Genomic DNA, 11,679 nt, shown 5'->3' with positions numbered 1-11,679 from the left:
CATACTTTACAAGCTGCTAACTGAGAGTCTGGCCTCTAATTAGCACATATCTAGGTGCAAACTGCTATCTTCCACAGAGATCAAAAGAGCTGATAGGCACTTCCTCCACCTTCTCCCTCCAGCTTGCTCCAACAATAAAACCAGGTTGCCAACATCTCCTTGGAAGGAGCCTGTATATACATTTGGTGCCCCAGCTTTTGTGGCTGCCACCTAAGGGAAGTGTCCCCAGAATGCCTGGCTCTGATGGCCAATGGAGCTTGCATTCACAAGTCCCTCTGGACTATAACAATAAAAGAACCAGTTTTTAATTGGGCACAGGAGCACCTTCCCCTACTCCATGGCTATAAACCCAGGCTCAGCACAGAGAGGGCAAGCAAAAACACCTATCACCCAGTTTTCCACTGGAAGGGGTTTGAGTGCAACTTTCACATCTGTTTAAAGATCCAGCTTGTAATCATCCTGCATCTAGGTGCTGACTACTATCCTCCCATTTGGGACACTAACAAGTCTTGACACACCCTCACCTACTGACTGGGAACCACAAAGAACAAAGACAGTGGCTTGGACGATCACAGAGGTTTGAGAGGCAACCAGGAGTTCAGGCCAGGATGATTAGCAATGTTTATCTCCTACACGAGACCAGTCTGTCAGGACTAGAAAGAGGTGGCTATTTTATCCAATGTGAGAAACCAACACAGGGAGTCAAGAAAATTGAAGAAACAAGGGGCTATGTTCCAAACAAAAGAACAAGATAAATATCCAAAAACTGATCTTAATGAAACTGAGATAAGTGATTTAACCAACAGAGAGTTCAAAACAACAGTCATAAACATCCTCACTGAGGCCAGGAAAGCAAAATGAAAATTTTAACAAAAAAATAGGAAATATAAAAACTACCAAGCAGAAATCATACAGCTGAAGAATGACTGAACTGAAAAATTCAATGGAGGGCTTCAACAGAAGACTATATGAAGCAGAGAAAAGGATCAGCAAACTCGAAGACAGGGTAGTGGAATTCATCTAATCAGAGGACCACAAAGAAAAAAGAATGAAAAAGAGTGAAGATAGCTTAAGGGCCTTATAGGACACCAACAAGCAGACCTATACATGCATTATAGGGGTCCCAGAAGGAAAAGAGAGAAAGAAACAGGCAGAAAGCATATTCAAAATAATAATGGCTGGAAACTTCACTAACCTAAGGAAAGAAACAAACATCCAGATCCAGGCATCTCAAAGAGTACCAAACAAGATAAATCTAAAGAGACACATTTAATTAAATTATAAAAAGTTAGAGACCAAGACAGAATCTTAAAAATAGTGAGAGAAAAGCATCTTGGTATGTACAAGGGAACCTTGTCTAATCAGCAGATTTTTGAGGAGAAACTTTGCAGGGCAGAATAGAATACGAGAAAATATTTGCAAATGGCATATCTGATAAGTGGTTAATATCCAAAATATAGAAGCAACTCATACAACTCAATATCAAAAAGTAAAATAACCCAATTAAAAATGAGCAAAGGACCTGAATAGACTTCTTTCCAAAGAAGACATACAAATGACTAAGAGGTATATGAAAAGAGGCTCAACTTCACTAATCATCAGGGAAACGCAAGTCAAAACTATAAATGAGATACCATCTCACACCTGTTAGGATGTCTATTATCAAAAAGATAAGAGATAACAAATGCTGGTGAGGATGTGAAAGAAAGGGAACCTTTATACACTGTTGCTGGGAATGTAAACTGGTATAGCAACTATGGAAAACATTATGGAGGTTCCTCAAGAAGCTAAAAAAAGAGCCACCATATGACTCAGCATCGATCCCACTTCTGGGTATATATCTAATAGAAATGAAACCACTATCTCAAGGCGATATCTATATTCCCATGTTTATTGCAGCATTATTTACAATAGCCAAGGTATAGCAACAGCCTAGGTGTCAGTTGACAGATGAATGGATAAAGAATAACAATAGAATATTATTTAGCCTTAAAAAAAGAAGAAAATCCTGCCATTTTCGACAACATGGATGAACTTGGAAGTAATTAGGCTAAGGAAAATAAGCCAGACAGAGAAGGACAAATACTGCATGTTATCACTTATATGTGGAATCTAAAAAAAAAAAAAGCTGAACACATAGAAAGTAGAATGGTGGTTGCCAGGGTCTGGGCTGGGAAAATAAGGAACGGCTGGTAAAAGGGTACAAACTTTTAGTTATAAGATGAATAAGGTCTGAGGATCTAGTGCAAAACATGGTGGCTATGCTTAATAACATTGTATTGTGTAATCGGAATTTGCTAAGAGAGTAAAACTTCTGTTCTCACCAAAAAAAAAAAGTGGCTATGGGAGGTAATGGATGTGTTAATTAACTCTATGGTGGGAATACTTTCACAGTGTATATGTATATCAAACCATCATGATGATAGTTTAAGTATATTACAATTTGGTCAATTTTACCTCAATAAAGCTAAAAAAAAATACCCCAAATGCCTAAATTTGTGGCTGTACTGTGAAGTATTTAAAGGTATGAAAAATCAATAAACAGATACTGAATTAGGTAGTTATGGTAGGCTAAATAATGGCCTCCCAAAGATGTCCATATCCTAATCACCAGAGTGAATACGTTGCCTTACACAGCAAAGAAACTTCACAGATGTGATTAAGTTAAAGATCTTGAGATGGAGAGATTATCCTGGATTAGGTTTGAGGTAATCACCAAGGCGATTATAAGAGGGAGGCAGGAGATCAGAATGCGTACTAGGTGATGTGAGGACAGAAGGTTGGAGCGCGGGTCACCTCTAGAAACTGGAAAAGGCAAAGAAACAGATTCTCTCCTAGATCCTCCAGAAGGAATGCAGGCCTGTTGATATCTTGATTTTAGCCCAGTGAGACCTATTGCAGACTTCTGACCTCTGCAAGTGTAAGATAATAAATTTGTGTTGTTTTAAACTGCTAAGTGTGTGTTAAATTGTTATAGCAGCAATAGGTAGCCAATACTGTACTCATTATGTGTCCAGCACAGTGAAACATGATATGTGCTAGAAATGCTCTTTCTCCTTACCTCTGGCTTTTCAGGACCTACCTACTTAGCACTGCAGTTCCAATTCAAACACCTCCTTCTTTAGAAAGTCTTGATTATCTCACACATCTTTACAATTTCTCAACTTAGCTAACATTTCATCTAAAAAGTTTTTATGGTTCTGGTTGCTTCTTACCTTGTATTATAGTTATTTTTGTATATATTTTATCTTCTCAATTATGCTGTAAATTTCCTGAGAGCGGAAGTTACGTTTTATATATTTTATATCCCATATTCTTCTCCCCACCCCAACCAGGCGTTGTGCTTTGCTTATAGGAAATGCCCAGTAAATATTAGCTGAATGAGCATTCGGTTAGAAGGAAAATTAACCAAGGACATGATGAAAATAGGCATCCTGAATTGGGCTATGTAATCATCTTTTGCATCTTAATTATAGGTTTTGAATTTGCATCTTGATTATGGATTTTTCACAGACAGATTTGAATTCCTGCTTGGAGAACTTCTGCATTTCACAATAGGCATCATCTTGTTCTTCTACACAAAGTGTTCATCGAGTTTCATCAGTGTATTAGAATGTTAGGGCAGGCTCTCTCTTGTAAGCTCCATTTGACTATAGCCCTTCTGACCTCCTGGGAAGTCCAGTTATGCACCAGGATGAAGTGGTTGCTGGGGAGGGATGTAGAAATAAGCTAATGAATATGAAGCGCTTAGTACATTTGAAGCAAAGTATCATGAACATTTTTATAGATTGGTTAATGCAGAGATGTGGAAAGCACAGAACTTGTCCTTAAGGAACTTACAGTCCTAAAGAAAACACAAAGATTAGTTAACTTCTTTGTAATGTTTATATCTTGATTAATGTACTTCTTTACAATAGGGCCATTTAGAAACCCTTCCTTCTCTTGCTTTCTGTAGTTGGAGGCAAATTAATTTTTTATGCCTCCAAAAATTCTTACCCTCAACTCAGCTAACATCATGAATACTCAGATGTATTAGTAAAAACCTGTTTCCTTAAAAATAGATGAAGGCTCTAGGCCTACATAATGAAATCTTTGTTTACTAAAACTTGCCTCTGTTGTGTTTTGGTTTGTTTTGGGGCTTCAAGAGAGACAAGGGAGGGAATATTTAAGTTTTAAGTTATACTTCACAAAAGGGCTATTCTAAAAGGAAGATCACAATGAAATATAACAGAGTTTGGGTGGAGAGCATGATGTAATCTACACAGAATTAGAAATATATTACAAGGTATACCTGAAAGTTATATAATCTTATAATCCAATGTTACTGCAATAAAATTTTTTTTTTTTAATTTAAAAAACCAAAAAAAAAAGAGAGAGAGAGAGCGCTTTGGGATGGAGTTTTCATCTATGGTTCAGCTTTGATTTTACACTGACCCATCCTCTTTGAGACTTTACGTTCTTCCTAAGGCTAATTATAATATTGCAAGGTAGAAAATCTTAGTTCACAGAGCCAAGAGAAAGTCCATCTGTCCCATGAGATGGGTTTCTAGCTACCCAAAGGCAATTGGTTACTACATTGTGAGTATCAATGTGATGCCTGTCCTGTGACACTGATAGTCAACTTTAAGTGAAGTTCCAAGTACAAGTGGAAAAATAAGGAAGGCAGAGCTTGGGGAGTATGTCAAAATTTTGTGATGGCGATGATGACGATGATGGCGATGATGACTATGGTTATCATCATTTTTACTTAAACATTTTTTTGTGAGCTGTTATATATAAGGCACAATGAGTAAGGCAAAAGTGAAAAGGCCCCAGTGTGTGAGAAAAACCTGGATCCAGGAGGAATAAAGCAATAAATGACAATACAAAGAGTCATATGCTAAGGACCAAATGAAAATTGTCCCTCTAAATGTTGTAAGCTTAAATCTATATAGCTATGCGCCTGATTTTTGGTCTCAAATCTGTCCAAAGCTTTCCTTCTTCACTATCAATATAACTATGCTTCTCTTTCCTGGGTCATCTTGATTTGGATATTCTGGATAAAAAAAAGAAATACAAAGTCAGCTTCATAGGATAGAGGTGAAGAAAACAGGAAGCAGGTGTATTAGTAAGGGTCCTCCAGAGAAACAGAACCAATAGTATATATGTATATATGTGTGCGTGTGTGTGTGTGTTTATTATTAGGAGGTTTATTATAGGAATTAACTTAAGCGATTTTGGAGGCCGAGAAGTCCCACAATCTGCCATTTGCAAGCTGGAGACCCAGGAAAGCCAGTGGTGTAATTCAGGCTGAGTCCCAAGGCCTGAGAACCAGAGGAGCTAGTGGTGTAAATCCCAGTCCGAAGCTGAAGTCCTGAGAACCAGGACCTCCAATGTCTGAGGTCAGGAAAAGGTGGACGTCCCAGCTCAAAAAGAGAGAGAGACAATTCGCCCTTCTTTTGCCTCATTGTTCTATTCAGGCCCTCAGAAATTGGATGATGCCTGCCACATTGGTGAGGGGAGATCTTTTTACTCACTCTACTGAAGCAAATGTTAATTTCTTCCAGAAACACCCTCATAGACATACCCAGAAATAATGTTTTACCAGCTCTCTGGGTATCTCTTAGCCCAGTCAAGTTGACACATAAATTTAATTATCACAGTAGGCAAATGTGCCCCTGGAAGCCAAGCTGTAGAGAAGCGCTTAGGTTTTTAGGAATAAGTACACTGTGTAGGATAGTCCAGTGTGAATCTTTGAACCAGCCACCTGCTCCCGCTACCTCAGAGTATCCTGGATGGTATTATGTTTTGTATTCTTGCCTTTTCTGGTTAGTTTTTCCACTATGGTTGCCAGATAAAAAGGGACTGGATTAGAAATCCTGTTTAATTCATGATCCTCTTTTATTGTCAATCATTTAATAATTTCTATCATAGAATTTCAAAATGTGTCAGTGGCTGTTCATTTATTCTCAACATATATTTATCCATGTCTAATGTATAGCAGGCAATGCTTTAAGAGCTGAGTATAAAGTGAATAGAACAAGTATTATCCCAGCCCTAGGAGAGCTTACAATCTAACAGGGGAGAGATATATTTAGAAAATTATAAAATATATTTATAAATAAATACATAATTACAAATTGTGATAAGTGCTCTGAAGGGCAAGTGAGAATACTTTGAAAGAACGTAATGATGGGGTTGTGGTAACACTTTGGATAGGTTCACAAGGGAAGGCTGTTCTGGAGAAGTGATATTTCAGCTGAGATCTGCTACAAAGGAGTCTGTTATAATGGGCCAGGGGTATTCCAGGCAGAGAAAATAGCATATGTGAAGTATGTGAGATGGAAAAAGCTTGTCATGATCTAGGACCTGAAAGGAGGCCACTGTGACTGGGCCAAGTGAGTGAGGTTTTGTAAAAGAGCTGGAGAGATAGGCAAGTGCCAGATCACGTAGGGCTGTGTGAATTTTATCCTAAATGCAAAGAGAAGACATTGAAGTACTTTAAGCAAGGGGCAAAATGATTTGTTTTAAAAACATCAGTCTGTTCTATAGAGAATGTAGTATGGGGGGATAGAAGAGAAAATAGAGATAAATCATTTAAAAGACTATTTGAGTACCATAAGAGAGAAATGATGGGAACTTGAACTAGAATGGTGTTGGGAAAGAAGGGCAAATTTGCGAGAGCAATTATGACATCTCTGCGAGAAAGGAGGCTATTCTATTCTCCCTTATTTGGGAAGCTGAGACAGAGAAAGTTTGAGGATAGAAGATCAGCTTGATGTGTCATTCCTTACCAAGCCCCATAAGTATTCCCATGTACTCAATATAGGGGCCAAGTTGAGTGAGACTCCAGGACACTCGACCCAGTATTTGTCTTGATGTGTTGGGTAGATATATTAATATAGACTGGTGTATCCACTGGCGTCTGAGGAATTTGAATGTATTTAGTGGATTATGATAAATAGTGGTTTAAAAAGAGTTAGTTATTTTGAATTTGTATGGAATTCCTTTAGATATTCAGCTAAAACCTTGATTTACTGAGGAAATATTAATGTTTGATTAATGACGAACCTATTACATAACTACAAGTACTCAGATATACTAAGGACCACTGGGGATATCAAAGAGGTGTAATATATTGTTCTGACTGTGTAACAAACCATCCCCCAAACAATGGCTTAAAACCATAACAGTCATGTATTTTGCTCATAAATATGAGAGTTGACTGGACTCAGCTGAGCAGTTCTTGTCAGGTCTCTGGTTGTATAAGAGATGTGGTTATAGTGGTTGGAATTAGGGTTATCTCAGAGACTTCTTCACTCTATGCCCTGTGTTGTGCTGAGAAGACACCATCAGCTGGAGTTGGGAACAGCTGGAGTGTCCCGGACATCTCCCTCTATTTCTGTGTAGTCTTTCCATGTTGTCTCCCACATGGTGGTCTACAAGTAGCTGGATTTCTTACACTGTGGCTAAAGGATCTCAGAGTGAGGTGTCCTAAGAGAAAGCAGCAGAAACCTAGCCTCAGAAGTCACCTCTGCTGCATTATGTTTGTTGAGGCACTCACAAAGGCCCATCCAGGTTCAAGTAGAAGGACCTTAGACTCCATCTCTTAATGGGAGGAGTAACAAAGCATTTACAAACATGTTTTGTTATCCCTGAAGACATATGCCCTTATTAAAAAAACAAAAAAACCCTTAAATTTTAGTTGTGTATGACCAAAAGATGACAGCACTGGAGAGAACAAGACATATTTTATAAACATATAATATGTATACTTAGTAACACTTTAGTTTTAGAAGATGTATGCTATACATTTTCAAGCAGTGATCTACGTGATAAGTTCTCAGACTAAATTCGCAGCTCCATAAGAAAACTGAAGATTATCTAGTTATTTTATTTACCAAACTAATTAGAACACGTACTTGTGAAGCTATCTGGAAATGAAGCATCTCCAATTCAGTGAGCTAGTCATGCATATTTGGACAATAATTTTGTTTTTCGTAGTCCTGTTAGGAGGGCAGCCACCATCACCAAACACCACGGGCATTTACAGTGTTTTGTTTAGCTAAAGTAAGAAGGTGTAGTGTCCTGGATATTTTTCTTTAGTGACAAATGAATATCATTATTTTAAAAAATAAGCACAAACTTAAATTTTAAATTGCTTTAATTCTGTGAAACGAATTTTAATAAACAAAGCCAAACTATTTCAGACAGGTCCATAAAAGAAACTGTGTTATTTAACTCAGAATTCTTCTTCCTCTTCCTATTTATTTACAATGTGGAAAAGCAAGGAGCTTTTCTTCTTTTTACATTAGCAATCAATTTAATAATTGAGAGTAAATCAAGCCAACAGGGGCATCCTTTCTATACTTTCTGAACTTGTGACTATTGCTTAATGTAAAATAAAACAAAACAAACAAATGCTTGGGATTTGTTTTTTTTTTTGAGGAAGATTAGCCCTGAGCGAACTACTGCCAAACCTCCTCTTTTTGCTGAGGAAGACTGGCCCTGAGCTAGCATCCCATCTTCCTCTACTTTTTATACATGGGATGCCTGCCACAGCATGGCTTTTGCCAAGCGGTGCCATGTCCGCGCCTGGGATCCGAACCAGCAAACCCTGGGCAGCCAAGAAGCGGAACGTGTGCTCTTAACCCTGAGCCATTGGGCCGGCCCCTGGGATTGTTTTTTTTTTGTAGTTTCTGATAACTGTAAGTACAGAGGGGACACCTGCTACTGGACTTCCTTAAAACCTTCAACGAAAAATGCGGTTTTGAAAGATTCTGCATTAGCTTTGAAATATTATGGTATTATGAAGGGATGATTACTTGGTGTTCTGTTAGAATAAATTCCTATTCAACAAGCAATCCTTGACCTTAGTGAAGAAGACTGAAGAGAATGGTCTAGATACAGTGCCTGGTCTGTTGTGATGGCTAAAATGTTTCCTTAAAAAGTTAGGTGAATTTCTTATTTCAAGTGCTATCTAATTTGAAGTTTTATTCTGTATTCCAGTGGAGCATTTTTGAGTTAAACATGTCTTAATTTAAAACTATCTATAAATATTTTACAGAAATAATTTTAATAAAACTACAATTTGCATTTTAAAATCATCTTTTTAAAGTGCCCTGTTTTGAATGTCCAAAGAGTAGGTCAGCTATGGTTGCTACATTAATAATGGCAATAATGCATAACAGAAGCTCATCTGTGCAGAACTTGTTACAATCTGATTTTTATTGCCCTCCCTCAAGATGTAGAAAAGAAATTTACTGAACTCTTAAGGGAGATTGACAATCTCATGAGAGGGCCTCATTAGAAGTCATTATGGGATAGCAGAGTGTGTTGAAAGCCACGTAGAACGTTCCATGGGTAGGCCAAGTATATTTGCTGCTGTCCAGTGAAAACTGGGCTTCATTTTTCAGAACCCACTGTCTTGCTGATGGTAAGATGACACTCGGGGGTTACTGCATTATGGAGAAGGTAAGCCTACGCCTCTTCTTATATTGAAGCTTCTAACTCAATTTTTTTGAAACTAAGAGACAAATTCATATTAACATAAATATGAAAATGATAGAACATGGGAAAGTTGATTCATTATGCTGGATTTTGAGATCTGGAGAAAGCCGTTTGTTATTTGGCATTCAGACTAAAACAAATGAGAATGCTGGCAGCCACTTTATCTTCTGAATATTTAATCTGATTCAAAATTTGGCCTATTCGTATTATAATTTCCAGGTATATAACACAGCTTTAACCTTAAACAGTAATATAAACAATGTTGTAAATCAAAAGGATAGAGCCTGAGAAGAGTAAAGTACATAAATAGCTATTTATATATTACCTTTTGCAGGGCTCAACAAATATGAATTTTATCCATAAGACTTCCTTAGTTTCAGTCACCAAAGAAATCCAGGTATCTCTGTGACAGAGACATTGTAACAAGAGCTGAGACAATTTTAGAGTGAGGCATTTCAAGTGGAGAATAGAGGTTATGCAGTTCAATGAACGTAGATTCCAGCTTCTGCCCTGTTCTTCAGCCTGGAACTTAGCCAGGACATTATCTCTCTGCTTCTCTTCCTGAAAATCTTCCAGGAGATTTTAAGTGACCCATAAAGTTCAGCTCCTTTTGTTCTACATCTTATTGAAAACCAGTACCATGGCCCCCAATGGGTTGGTTTCCTAGGCTGTGTATGCTGAGATGAGCACTATCATCTTGATCTTGGCTGGGTTAAAAGCTAATTTGCATTGGAGGTAGGGATGGTTGGAAAGGGGCTCCCTAGGGCCTTGCTTGTAAGGGGGTAAAGAGCCTATAGCTACATTTTACTTCTGAGCTGTGATTTATTCAATATATCCAGAGACTTTTTAAAATGAACTGGAGGTTTCAATAAAGGCCTTGCCTTTAAGATATATAACCTGTGATTAAAAATAACCCTAGCTCAAAGCAAGAGAGTGACCTTTACAAAAGCAGTAATGGGATATTTTGGTTCTTTGTACCATGCTGAAATAGGTCTGTTTAATCCTGCAAATGGAGTAGAGAAAAAATGGATGGCAATTAAGGAGACCTCAGTCAGTACTAGATGTGGTTTGGAGTGAAGAGACACTACATCTTTGAAATGAATATATGCAGAATACCTGAATTGTATGTGAATTGCACAGGAATGGCATGCGATGGTCATGTGTGATGACACATTTATCCACATAAATCTCAATGTAAACCGTGTGCTGATGGAAAAAGTGTGTATTGTCACTAGATTCTTCCAGTGTATATTCTCTTTGGGAGTTGATGTGAAGACATTAATGACATTTTTCCCAAATGATTCTATTTCTATTGGGAGTAGCTTTAGCATTAGAAATTCTTTGCCCTTTGCCTTTCAGCGAGATAGACTTTAGGCTTCAGCTCCCTTTAAAAAACCCTAGGAGTTTCCTTTATCCCTTCAGGATTATGGGACAGTTTAGAGCTTTAACATATTGCTGCAGGTAAGACCTAAAAGAGTTAAAGGATGGAGTGTCGTTTTATTAGAATTGCTTACTTATTGCAATGGGAAATACGGTCAGTTCAATAGCTGATTGTTATTTCAATTTCATTCCTTCTCCTGTGATTGATGATTGAAAAAGAGAGTTATGGTGTATATGTTTTGTGCAGTATTTATTTCATTTTTTAAAAAATGTTTACCTCTTTATACTTGCCTCTCCCTAGATGGAGTTAAATGTTTTGATGAAGGGTAGACTGAGGTGAAGCAGTAGCTCTCATCAGCTGCTTGACATAAATTATCTCTCCAACTATTTCAAAATGGAGAAAAAGTGGAAAAGGCTATGAAGGGTCCTGGGTGGCAGGTAAGTGCACTTGAGACAGATGTGTTAGAGAAGTTGCTTCGCAGACACAAATCCATCCTCAGCAATTGCTTAGTGGTAGGGTGAGGTCGGGAGCTTGTTTCTCTCTCTGCAGTGAGGTGTCAGAGACGAGTTGCCAGGCAGTAAACTCACTTGTGCACTGAGTTTAGAATGGTGTGCTATGTTTGTTAATGCCACTGTTTCTTTTCCAACTGCCTTCCCACCTTTCTTGGGCGGGAGCCTCTGACTGCTGCCTGTATGCCAAGCAGCACAACAAATGATCTGCCTGTGTTTTCCTGTTAGGCCTGTGTAGCAAGGATTTTGCTGATGAATTAGGCCCCAGAAAGTACTAGAAAAACAGCTTTTTTTCTTCTG

The sequence above is a fragment of the Equus asinus genome, chromosome X (genome assembly GCF_041296235.1).
Source record: "Equus asinus isolate D_3611 breed Donkey chromosome X, EquAss-T2T_v2, whole genome shotgun sequence".
In the NCBI taxonomy this organism is placed as follows: domain Eukaryota; kingdom Metazoa; phylum Chordata; class Mammalia; order Perissodactyla; family Equidae; genus Equus; species Equus asinus.
Note: the sequence above shows the minus strand (reverse complement) of the source record.